This window comes from Aulostomus chinensis, chromosome 9 (assembly GCF_037954235.1).
Source record: "Aulostomus chinensis isolate RoL2024-O1b breed Wild chromosome 9, RoL_Achi_v1.0, whole genome shotgun sequence".
Taxonomy (NCBI): domain Eukaryota; kingdom Metazoa; phylum Chordata; class Actinopteri; order Syngnathiformes; family Aulostomidae; genus Aulostomus; species Aulostomus chinensis.
The window spans coordinates 30,539,788-30,552,625 of NC_141328.1; the positions used below are offsets into that span (position 1 = coordinate 30,539,788).

Genomic DNA, 12,838 nt, shown 5'->3' on the forward strand with positions numbered 1-12,838 from the left:
TGCCATGGATCTGGAGGTAGTGGGTGGAGTCAAATTGAAAATCATTTTTGGTGAGACTGATCTCCAAGAGCTGCAGCAAGGCAGTATCAGGTCGGGAAGAGTCAGGAAATCTGCCGACCATGTCCTTCACCGCTCGCAGTCCCAGTGTGGTGTCAATATTGGTGTAAAGAGACTCCACATTGATAGAGAAGAGAAGTGAGTTTGGAGGAATCTGGACAGAACAGACCTTATTAATAAATCATAAGTGTCTTAAACATAACTTGGGTGTTGTTGAGAGAGAGGATTAATAAAAGGATCTATATACTCGGCTACCCACAGTCTGAGACGATTGGCCTCCCCGGTGGAATGTGGGAGGGGATCGTCCACGTCGCGGGATCCTTATGTATTTTAGGAAGGAGGTAAAACCTCCGTGGGTGTGGTATAGGTGGTCCTGAGAGGTAAGTTTTTTATTTATGAGAAATGAACTTCCGTGTATACAGATCCTCTATGATGGTATGTAGTTGCTCTCTTGTTTACAACTGTATAGATGATTGGAGAGGTCTATAATGCAGCGGAATCTGGAAGTGTCTCTGAGCCTCAATCAGGTAATGAGTTTTGTCAAGGATAACAATTTTAGAGCCTTTATCGGCGGCTTTGATGACCAGATCTTTGTTTTTCCTTAATCGCCTTAGTGCATTCTGCTCCGCTGGGGTCAAGTTGGGTTTGGATTTGCGAAAGGAAAGATCTCTCAGAAGGAGATTGTCCTGCTTCATTAATTCCATCAACTCCACAGGAAGTGAGCTCTGAGGAGTCTCCCAAAAGGAAGGCTCCAAAAATTTCCTGCCCTGAAGAGGATCTCCACCCTTGAAGTGACATACCAATTTTAATCTTCTATGGTAATCATAAATGTCCCTTCTCAGGTCATTTTTGTTTATATTGGAAGGGGTTGGAACAAAAGACAAACCCTTCTCAAGAACTCTCTGCTCTATTGTAGTCAGCACATAGGAGTGGGAGAGGTTGAGGATGTTCCCCTCCTCAGTTTAACTGTGCCAGCCAGGAGGCCAAGATGGAACTGGCCGTTGAAGCTGTCCAATGCACCAAGTCCGATTCTGTGGTAAATTGATCATCCTGGATACCTCTAAGAATTCTATATTTGGTTGTGAGAAATTGGTTGATCTGTGTGCTTTTATTCTGATCACAGATACTCCAAGTTGTTGATACTGCTTACGAATGGTTTCCAATAAATGGGTTTGCAGGATGTTATTTAGACCCACTGTGAAGACCACCTTGTGGGTATCTGGGTTTGGAGGAAGTTTCTTAAGGACCCCTGTTAAATGATGGATCTGTGCCCCGGGGAAGCTATCTATTTGAAGAGTGGACACATCAAAGTGAGGGATCCGAGCCAAGTTTGAGTCTCCCAATATTAAAAAAGGATCCGCAACCTCCCAATGCCATCTTGCGATTTTTTGGAAAGTACGTTCATGATAAGTAGGTATTTTCCTGTATGTAGCAGCTTGGAGACCTGTTTGTACAGGCGGCACTGCGCTTTCCGTTTCTCCCAAGGTGTCCGTAAACGTCACTCGGCTCGAGGGATTTAAGTCTGACGTCAAGTCCTGGTGTTTCTCGCGAGACGGGGCTTTAATTGGTTCCACCGAGGTAAGTATTAGCGTGTTTGTTCCCAAATGTACTGTGTTGAGTGGAATAACAGCCACCTGTCTGTTCCCAGCAGTCGCATTCGACGGCGGAACCTCCGAGTCGGACGGGCTAGCAAGGGTAGTCGGTGAAGCAGCAACTGGAGGTAAGTATGGTGTTATACATTGCTCCCCACCAGGTGGACTCTGAGGGGACCCGGGGAACTCCGGGGACCGAACGATGCCACCTCCGCTCTGGGGCACCACACGCTCCAACTGTGTTTTCGTTTGTTCTTTAACAGACATTGACTGTAAGTGAACAAGAGAGGAGGACGGAGGGCTCCATGGAGTCACAGCATCCAAAAACGAACAGGACAGTCGGTCTTCCATCAACACCGCCACATTGGTAAACGGAGTGGTAAGTGGAGTAAATTTAGTCAGTGCCCCTCCTAGTGGCGGGGTCAACATTGCGGTGTCCTCAGGGACCACTACCTCCTCCCGTTCTTCATTCATTCCCAGATCTGGAAGGATGGTCTGCTTGTTGATATGAATTTCTGCTGTGGTAGTTGTTTCTCGCTCCACATTAGACCCCCGATTCGGACGGAAAGAATTGGAGTTATCTACGGCAAGTCCCCCCAGAGTCAAAAAGGGTATCTGGAGGGATTCTTTCTTCCGCCACGTTCGCATAATGGAACGAGAAGTCCGCTGGGGTTTTGGAGGCGGTGTGAAGGTTGGCCCAAGGTCAAGGCTGAAGGAGACAATTGAATAGAATTGGTAACCTGATTTGAATCAGGAACCAGTACAGGAGAAAGGTTGAAGGTAAGTTTTGAGGCAGGAGACTGGTAGTTAAGGTTAGGCGTGTCACCCGGGGAGAGGTCAGGGATGGGTATTGGGTTAGGAGGGTTAGGGTATAAGGTAAGAGTACCACTCCACTGAAAGTGGTGCACTTTGGAACCGTAAGGTGTAGGAGGGTTAGGTTAGATAATAGTTAGGTGGGAAGGAGAAAGTTCACGGTCCTTCCTGGGGGCAGGGTCCCACCACCCGTAGGTGGTGGGGGTTCAAAAAATTGGACCTTATAGGTCTGTCATGACTGGCCTATGCCACAACGTTTCGGCCTATCTTGGCCTTCATCAGGTGGCTGCCAGTAGGTAAGTGCGGTGCTCTTACTTGGCTTCACACACTTAAATCCCTTTGGCTGTCCCTCTTGCTTTCCTTTACCCTTCTTATACTTTCCCTTTACTGTTCTTAGCCTCTTTCCCTTCTCTTATATTTGAGTTTAATTAGGGCCTGAGCCAGTCCCTGGCGAAGACCCTATTATGTTTCGAAGTCACACTCGCCACTTCAAAAGTAAATTTGACCCCCTAAACATGCATGAAAACTCACCAAATTTGGTAAGCACATCGGGTGCGGCAAAAAATTCGATAATTAAAAAAAAAAGAGGCGCTCTACTCAATAGCGCCACCTACATACACAAAAAACCACGCCACAGACTGTAGGAATGTCCTCCAGACATGGGACAAACACCATTGAACTCGTCTCATCAAGACGGATAAATCATACACTCACACCCCTGACCTAACTGTAACAGGATGTCCACAATTTGGACACGAATGTCTAATTTTGGACAATTTTGCGCCCCGAACAAAATCTATCTCCTCCTAAAGCGTAAATGCCAGGGCTTCCAAACTTTCACACATTACTCTCCCAACTGTGCTGATTAAAAGTTGTTCAAGGTTAATATACTACGCGCTCGGTTTGGATTTTATGAGCCGTCAAAGTGGGGGAGACACTTTTCGCCTTACAATGGAAGTCTATGGGGAGAGCGTGTCCTCTCAGGGTACATACTCTCAAACAAATGCTTCTCACATCTACACCATACATTCCACAGCTTTTAAAAACACACCACTGTATTCCTGACAAAAATCCCTACAAAAATATGGTATTTTGTGTGACTTTTGACCAACGTATGCCGACTTATTCAGCTTTTACACACTACATTTCTCTGAATCCTCCACTCTCTCCACTCCAGCACAGATCAGACACAGTGCAGCAGGGGAGGGGTTCTTAAAGGGCCAGCTGGCAGCTCTGCTCTCAGCTCTGCTCTCCACTCTGACACAGATGGCAGAGAGCGAGCAGAGAAGGGAGGGGCTCTTAAAGGGCCGGCTCTCAGCTCTGCACTCACACTGTGCAGCGCACTGAGGCTCGTATCTCCTCAACTACAAGGCCTAGGGATTTGCCGATTACACCGTTGGATTGGGGCCGGTGTCAAGGACGCGGCCGTAGGCCGCGCGGGGGCTCAGGCCCTAACAACGCTGCTTGCAGCTTTAATTTGGTTTCTTACTTGAGTTTATATATGTATGTTTTTCTTCTTTATTTTTCCTTTTATTTATTCACCAACCTCTATCTACTTGGGAGGATTTATGGACCTCTACCAATTTGGGAGGATTTTTCTTTATTTACTTTTATTTATCTCTTATTTGAGTTTAATTTAGTCTCTTATTTGAGTTTTAATTTGGTTTGAATTATTTCCATCTAATGTCCTCCCTCTATCCTTTTCTTCTATTCTCTTTCTCTATTTCATCCTTCCTTCCTCCATCGTCCCTTCTTCTACTCCTTTTTTTTACTCCTGCACTGTCTTCACCTTTCCTCTTCTTTGCTTATATTGTAATCTCCCATTCCTTTACTTAGGCTTTATTTTCCCTTTTTATTAATTTAGTAACCTCAACCGACTTGGGAGGATTTATTCGACCTCTACCTACTTGGGAGGATTTTCTTAATTGGGTTTCAATATTTGGGATAGATTAAATATAGCTAATTGGATTCTTCGGATAGCAAACAGTGGGGGTTAGGATTAGGGATTGGATAGCACTTGTTGTGTGCTTAAGTGTGTGGGTGAGTGTGTGTGTGTGCGTGCGTGTGCGTGCGTAAGGGTTAGGGTTAGGCAAGAGTAAAGGGAGGAGGTTAGGGTTTGGGTAGGGTTAGGGTTTAGTGTAGGGTTAGGGTTTAGTTTAGGGTTAGGTTTGGGTTAAGGTTAGGGTTTAGGTATAAGGTAAGAGTACCACCCCACCCAAAGTGGTGCACTTTGGAAGGGTTAGGGTTAAGGGTTTAGGGATCAAATTAGGGACCCTGTCCCTTCTCCCGAAGGAGGAAAAGAATGCACGGTCCATCCCACCTCTATTCCCCCCATATCCCTGACCCCACTGGGGTTGACGGTTGCGCTGTCTGCCCCTCCTGCCATACTGGACAACCGTCCAACCGTCTCCCATCTTATTTGTTATTGTGTCTTTTTTGATCACCAAATGAAATTATTTATTTTTTATCACAAAATGAAATTCTTTGTTGTTGTTTTTTTTTCTTCAAAGAACTAAAATTGTCTTTTTAATATCTGTTTTTAAATGAAATATTTTCCAATGAAATTATTTATGAAATTATGTTCAAATGAAAATCACTCCTAAAGTAGGAGGAAGAAAAAAATTAAAAACCAAAAATGCTCTCCCAAAATAGGAGGGATCAAAAACAATATCTTTTTATTTATTTATTCTGCTATTTATTTATTCTGCTATTTATTCAGCTATTTATTATTTATGTATAAAAACTAAGGAAGGTGTGCCAACAAAAACACGACATTTCGACCCGTATTGGGTCTTCTTCAGGTTCGGCACACAAAAAAAAAATGACTGGCTCGCTTGCAGTGACAGTGTAGAGCTGTTTTCCCTTCGCTGTTCAAAAGAAAAGTGAGCTCTCTGCTTCTCTCTTCCCCTTTATATAACCTCTGTTTGACTTAACTAAACTGATTTTTTATTTTAGCTTAGAAATACCGTTCCTTTTACCCTTTTCCTTTTTTTTTAACCTGTAACATAAAATAACGGGAATTAACCCCATATACATATGAATTACGTTTTTAGATTATGAATTAACTTAAAATCATTAACCCTTTACTCAATTTATTAACCCTTTATAAGATTTTAAGCATTTAGAATGTCCAATAAAGAATAAAATGAAATTAAAAAACGTTTTGTCTTACTGTGTTTCTTGACTTGTTAAACTTTTTAAACATACATTTTTAACCCCATCAATGCCAAATGAATTTAAGTTGTCCTATTTTAACATGAATTTTTAACCCCCTCAATGCCAAAATGAATAAAAATCCCCTTGTTTTATCATACATTTTTAACCCCATCAATGCCAAATGAAATAAAAACCCCTTGTTTTTAGTAATATACTATTATAAAATTATAATATAAAATTACCTAATAGGGTTAGGGTTAGGCATAAGGAGGGAGGGGTTAGGTTTTATGTTCCAATTCTTTTGCCTTTCTTAGAATAATGTTTTTTAGAATAATGTTTTTATGTTGTCCAATCCATATTTATCCTCCTTATTCCTTATCTGTTTGGTGTGTGATTCTTTAATTCTTTATATGTAGTCTTGCCGTTATTCTTGTAAATAAATTTCTGTTAATCCCTGAACCTGTGTCCTGTTTTTATGTCCAATTTCTTTTCGAATAATAAATCTTTTTCAATTCTTTCCCTCTATTCTTCACTGTATTTTCTTCGAATGTTATTCTCTTCCCTCTACCTAACTTTCTCATTCCCCTTCCTACCATTACATGCTTTCACCTTCGCCTTAGCCTTGATAGGGATAGGTATAAGGTAAGAGTACCACCCCACCCAAAGTGGTGCACTTTGGAACCGTAAGGTGTAGGAGAGTGAAAGTTGGTGCATAGGGTTGTGATGGTCAGCGGAGTGATTGGTGAAAGTTTCAAGTTGATTGGAGCAAAGGGGGCGGAGTGATTGGTGAATAAGCCCCTCTTTTGAGCTTGATTGGTGGTGCACTTTTGAGCTGTAGGGGGCAGAGTGCTGAGACTCTGGCTACCCCCCCCCCCCCCCAAATGTGGGCACGGGCTTTCCAACGAGCCTAGTTCCGAGTCTGTAGGATGTTCCTAGCCTGAGTAATGTGGATTTTAAATTCCCCCATTCAAGTGTTTTGTGTGAAAAGTGTCCTGTGGAAAGTGTCTAGGAGCATGTTTGGGGTGGTTTGGAGTGTATTGGTAGTACTTTGTTGGGTATGAATTTTGCAAGTTAGTATGGGGTGGATAGCTCTTGCTGTGTGCTGAAGTGTGTGGGTGAGAGTGGGTGTGTGTTTGTGTGCCTGTGTGTGTGTGCGTGAGGGTTAGGGTTAGGCAAGAGTAAAGGGAGGAGGTTAGGGTTAGGGTTAGGGTTTAGGGTTTAGGGTTAGGGTTATAAAATTTGGAGCGTCGTTCGAGGACGACACTCAAGGCACCGGCCATTCTCCCCCCTCTGATCCCAATTCCCCTGGCTATAATACCTCGACTTGGTTCCAACTAGGGTTAGGTTTAGGCAAGGAGGTTGATTCACTCAGTTTAGGTTTAGAGGTTCAAATTCGGTTAGGTTTAGGTTTAAAGGTTAAAATTCGCTGAGATTTAGGCACGGAGGTCGATTCGCTTAGGTTTAGGTTTAGAGATTACAATTCGGTTAGGTTTAGGCAAGGAGGTTGATTCGGTTAGGGTTAGGGTTAGGGGTAGAGGTTCAAATTCGGTTAGGTTTAGGCAAGAAGGTGGATTCGGTTAGGGTTAGGGTTAAGGCAAATTAGTCAGAATCAGAATTAACATTTTATCTTTTCAATATTTTGAATAATAATTACTCATCATCTTTTTATTATTATTTATCGTTTAGACCCAATGGCTGAAGAGTATCCAGGAGGCTGATCCACTTTCTCTCTGCTCTCCTACGTTGTGGTGTGGACCAGTGTGGGTTCCCTTCCAGAATGGTGGTCTTCAGTGCGGTCCATCCATGTTGTATGAAATGTTGTATGAGTGGAATGTGTGTGTTTTGCTTTTTATAAATGTTATGTTTGTGTTGATAAAATCTGGTCCGAATTGTGTTACCTGTCTCTCCCACATATTGTGTGTCACACACCTTGTAAAAAATTAAATGTACACAATTTCTAGAATCAATACTGGTTCCTGATTGTGTCTTAAAAACATTATTATTGTGTCTATTGCGCACCCAAAGATGGTGCTGAAAAAATTCTCCGCGCTCAAAGGACTTAGGATTCCTCATAGGTTTGAGTTTGGCCTTTACTAGATAATCCTGTCAGTTTTTGTTTTTCTTATAGGCAGCAATAAGTCTATGATTCTGGAGCAGTGTGGAGTCCTCAATCCCCTGTTGGAAGTGTTTCCGAAACGCTCTGACTAAGTTAACAGCAGACGTAGAATAATTGATAACCATAGGGAGAAGAGAAGAGATCACAATAGGTCTGGTCTCTTTACATGTCTTGAGGGATTTCCTCAAAAAGGAGCGAGAGTACCCTCTAGTGGCCAATGTGGAGAATAGTATTTTGGTGGCCACTTTAAAATCCTCTTCTCTCGTGCAGACTCTGTGGAATCTAAGAAGCTGAGATTTAACAATTCCTGCGTACGTATGTTTGGGATGGTAACTAAATTTATACAATAAGGAATGAGTATCTGTTTTTTTTTTAAATATTTTAGTGTCCAATTTATGTGTGAGTAAAAAATTAGGTCCTTTATATGTAGTTGTGTCTAGAAAATCAACAGAGGTCGAATCAATTACAGCTTTCAATTTAATAGATGCGTTATGATTATTGAGGGTGTTTAGGAAGATCTCAAAATCCTCCCTCGTGTGCTGCCAGATTCCCCAAATGTCATCCAAGTATCGGAAGTAATGAAGAGGTTTTTCAGGCAAGTTAGAATAGCTGTTTGTTCCCATTGAGCCATAAATATGTTCGCGTAGGCGGGGGCAAATTTCTTTCCCATCGCCGTACCTTTAATTTGTATGAAATATTTGTTATTAAATTCAAAATCATTCCGAGTTCAGTTAATTTGGAGTAGTTCTAATAATTCTTTTTCTGGTCTTTTAGAATCAGGATATTTGGCAAAGATATTTTTTACGGCCTGAATACCCTCCGAGATCACAATATTAGTATAGAGGCTGTCGATATCGGCAGTGAAGAGGAAGGAATCTGGAGGGATAGAGAGCTGCTTGATCTTGTGGACAAAATCATAAGTATCCTTCATGTAGCTCTGGTGTCTTACAGAGAGAGGGTTGAGGTAAAAATCGAGATACTCAGCTGTATAGTAGGTTTCGCTGTTGCAGTCAGACACGATAGGTCTACCAGGGGGGATTTGATGAGGTCTGCTCCATTTCTCAGGCTCCTTATGAATTTTAGGTAACATGTAGAAGCGTCTAGGTCTAGGTTCCTCCTGTCCAATTAAGTACTTCTTCTGTTTAGCGTTAATACATTTTTTCTCATATAATTTCTGTGTAATTTTTTTGTATCATCGGGATAGTTTTTAAATATATAGGTTCTTCTAGTGGGGTATAATAATTTGTATCTAATAATTGTCTATTTCCTTCCCAAATATATTGGTCCCTATCCATAATTACGACCGCACTCCCTTTATCCGCTGGTTTAATCACCATGGATTGGTTACTTTGTAAAGTTTTTAATGCGTCTGCTTCTGCTGGGGATAAATTAGGTTTTGTTCTACTAATTTTAAATTTAGTATCAAAATATTGAATATCTCTATGAATTATATTTTTAATATTTTCATGTATTTGGGTTAATGGAGGGGTCCAATTGGATTTTGGGGTAAAAGGTGGGGGTTCCAAATAATTTTTGTCTTCAAAATAAGCTGCAATTTTTAGTTTCCTGTGATATTGTTGGAGCTCAAACCTTGCGCTATATAACATATTCCTATTGCTGCCTTTAGAAGGGATGAATGAAAGCCCCTTGCTCAATAGAGAGCGCTGTGCTGGGGAAAGAGTGAAATTTTTACTCAAATGAATCACACTTTAATCCCCCTCCTGAGCAATCAGGTTCATGGGGGCACTTAGTTTAAGAACTGGTTCCAATGATCAAGGATACGTGATGCTGTGGTATGAGTCCAGTGAATGCCATCCCGTTCAGTAGAGAACTGGCTTCTACAGAGCTCAGGGATGTGTTGATAGTGGGAGCGTATGTGTTTGTTAAGTACGTGAAGGTGGACCTGCTCACTGTGGGGGAGAACTCTGGAAAAGTTGATGATGGGGATCCCAACCGCGGCCTGTGGAAATTTAATTTTGGACATCCTGAAAAGTCTCTGCAGTTCTTTTATAGATGTCTGGGTCATTTGAGCTCTGTTGTTGAGGCCCAGTGATAAGATTACCGTTTCCACAAACGAGGCTGGTTCCATTTTAGCCAAAACCCCTTGAATGTGTCTGAACGTAGCACCTGGGAAGCTGTCCACCTGTAGGTCCGGAACTTTAAAAGGTGGAATTCTGGCAATATTGAAATCTCCCAGAATTAAAAGTTTTTCCCTCACCGCTAGGCTCCAGTTTTTCATCTTAAAAGAGGTGTTGATATGTCTAGTAGGCCTGTGTGTGGGTGTGTGTGGTGGTGTTGAGTTATTGATTGTGGTGTTTATGATATTACCACCAGATTTGTTAAAATCAATACAGGGTTGACCAGTGTTTCTCCTCAGGGGGGACATTGTGGTATTCCCCCTGGGAGTGGTCACCTGTGAGTTACCTTGGAGATCCTCAAGCTCGTCGGAGCTTAAGTCCAGGAGCACCATCTGGTCCGGGACAGGAGCTGTAGGTGGCGCTGTTAACGGAGTCGATGTTCCCAGTACCTCGGACTGCGGATGTCGGTGTTGCGGTGTATTCGACAACGGATCCTCTTCCAGCGAAGGTGAGTGGGGTTGAGAGGTAAGGATGGGCACATCTTCATGTATGTTGGTGCGAGAGGCACGTCTAGTCTCTGCTGCCTGGGTTCGGTGTCCATTGTTTCAATCTCCGATGGTGGGGGACGTGTTGTGGAGGGCACCGTATCTTGATCATCAGATTGTGAGGAGAATGACCAGTCTCCCCTTATGTCCGTTCTTACCAGTGTGGTTTGTGTTTCCACTGATGTGAGGACTTTGGGAGTGAGATGGGGAGGGCGAGGGGAGGAGGGCGAGGGAGAGAGGGAGGAGGTAAAGTTGGCTGTGTAGCTAGTCTCCCATGTACTTGTGCGGTGACGATAATTTGCTGTCGTTTACGAGGGGGAGGAGGAGGAGGAGGAGCAGGAGGAGGTGTCGACGTCAGCTGATTCACCTGTAATGGTGGCGTCTCCTCCATATCATCAGATGCGGCCTCGACAGGATCTGGGTTCCCCCTGTCCGCTTGCCTGGTGATGAGGAGCGCCTCTGTGCGCTCCACCGTTTCTGGGAGAAGACGTCTCCCGAGGTTGCGTCTAGCCCAGTTAGCCGCTATATCAAAGGGCTGCTTCCAGTTTGGATCGGGTAGAAGTAGCAGATTTTCAGTTTCTTGTTCAATTATGTCTGAGTGATGATCCTTTAAGATCAACATCGTAGTCACTGAAGAAACACACTCCTCGATGTCAATTTGATTATTTAAGCTAGGGGAGGCGGGTTTTGATGGGCAAGTCCGTGATTTGTCAGCAGAGCAATGGCGAGGGCCTCAGACACATCTTCAGTTCTGAAATCGCAGCCAGGAACAGAGCATCCAACAACAACCATGGCTTCTTCATGAAGAAACACACTCCTCGATGTCAATTTAATTATTTAATGACAAAGATGAAGAAGCCCTGCAGTGACACAAAACAGCAACATAAGCTTGAGCTAAAAAGTCTAACATGTATATATAACACTTATTTTAAAAGGTAACAGTAACAATTATCAACAATAACGATAGAGTGAGCAGACTTATATAAATTAAGCCGACCAGCTTAATACTTTCTCCTCGACACAAACATACCTCATGCAACTGGCTCACTGACTCCTAACTGAGGCGGTTCTAACACCAACCTAACCCCTAGCAGCCCCTAGTGGCCGGCGGTGAACTCTGCATCCCCCCCAGTCCGGAAAGCTATAAACTGAGATAGGTTAACGGACTCAGTCTTGCACCCAACAGCCTGTCTCAGGTTCGTATCGTCTGGGTGGCCTCCTCATGCGGCCCGGCTGTGGGGCCTGGGGCAGCGAAGGTGGCGACCGTGGCGTAGAGGGCGACATGTCTGGAGCGGTGTCTGCAGGAACAGGGCCACCATGAGTGTCGGGGCCAGAGGCCACCCCATCACCAGATGCCGGCCGGGAGGCGTCCAAATCCTCGTCCCGGGATCCATCTGCACGTTGACTGATCCCAGGGGGCGCCACCTGGCCCAGGTGGACGGGTTGGGGTGCTCGTTCCAGTGACGAAGGTGGCAGCAACATCGCAGCTGGCCGCTCTTGGGCAAAGGGGGTGGGTGGCGTAAAGGCGCGGAGAAATCGCCGATTGCGCAGAGTCAGACGCCCTGAACCGTCGACCTTAATCCGATACTGATCGTGACCGAGGGACTCCACCACCACCCCTGACCCGTCTCACTTGCGTGGGCTCGGTCCCTGCTGATTCTGGAGGAAAACCCTCTCACCAAGTGCCAACGGGCGAAGTGGCCTCGAGTGAGTCCTCAGAGACTCAGTGGTGCGGGATAGCCGGGTCCGGAGGGCATCCTCCTTCGCCGCCCATGCCTGGCGCCAGAGCGGTCAGTTTGAGAATTTCTCCAGTCTGTTTGTTAAAGAGAGCGAATCACGAAGAGGGCGACCAAAGATGATCTGCGCCGGTGAGAGGTAGGGTTAGGGTTAGAGTTATGGTTAGGGTTTAGGGTTAGGGGGGTTGGGGTTGGGATTAGGGTTAGGGTTGGGCTGTGTAAGTTAGGTTAGGGTTAGGGTTAGGTTAGGGTTAGGGTTAGGTATAAGGTAAGAGTATCATCCCACCCAAAAGGTTAGGGTTAGGGTTTAGGGTTAGGTTTAAGGTTAGGGTTAGAGTTAGGGTTAGGGTTTAGTGTTAGGGTTAGGGGAGTTAGGGTTCGGGTCCGGGTTCGGGTTCGGGTTAGGTTTAGGGTTTGGGGTTCGGGTTAGGGTTAGGGTTCGGGGTTCGGGGTTCGGGTTAGGGTTAGGGGGTTCGGGTTCGGGTTAGGTTTAGGGTTCAGGGTTCGGGTTAGGGTTAGGGGGTTCGGGTTCGGGTTCGGGTTAGGGTTAGGGGGTTCGGGTTCGGGTTCGGGTTCGGGTTCGGGTTAGGGTTCGGGTTCAAGGTTAGGGTTCGGGGTTAGGGTTAGGGTTCGGGTTCGGGTTAGGGTTTAGGATTAAGGTTAGGGTTCGGGTTCGGGGTTCGGGATCGGGGTTCGGGGTTCGGGTTCGGGCTAGGGGGGTTCGGGTTAGGGTTAGGGGGGTTCG

General features: G+C 44.7%; 2 long non-coding RNA genes and 1 pseudogene across 2 annotated transcripts; 2 read left to right on the plus strand and 1 right to left on the minus strand.

Moving 5' to 3' along the window:
* The first annotated feature begins 422 nt into the window (after window positions 1-422).
* Window positions 423-848, plus strand: LOC147256757 (uncharacterized). The gene is made up of 3 exons (XR_015117954.1): window positions 423-437; window positions 527-584; window positions 773-848. It is a non-coding gene; the product is annotated as an uncharacterized LOC147256757 (long non-coding RNA).
* An 852-nt stretch (window positions 849-1,700) lies between these two features.
* LOC147256758 (uncharacterized) lies at window positions 1,701-7,447 on the plus strand. Its single transcript, XR_015117774.1, has 3 exons — window positions 1,701-1,777; window positions 1,913-2,028; window positions 7,305-7,447. It is a non-coding gene; the product is annotated as an uncharacterized LOC147256758 (long non-coding RNA).
* Window positions 7,448-7,724: 277 nt separating this feature from the next.
* LOC147256759 (uncharacterized) lies at window positions 7,725-8,824 on the minus strand (annotated as a pseudogene).
* Between the last annotated feature and the right edge of the window lie 4,014 nt (window positions 8,825-12,838).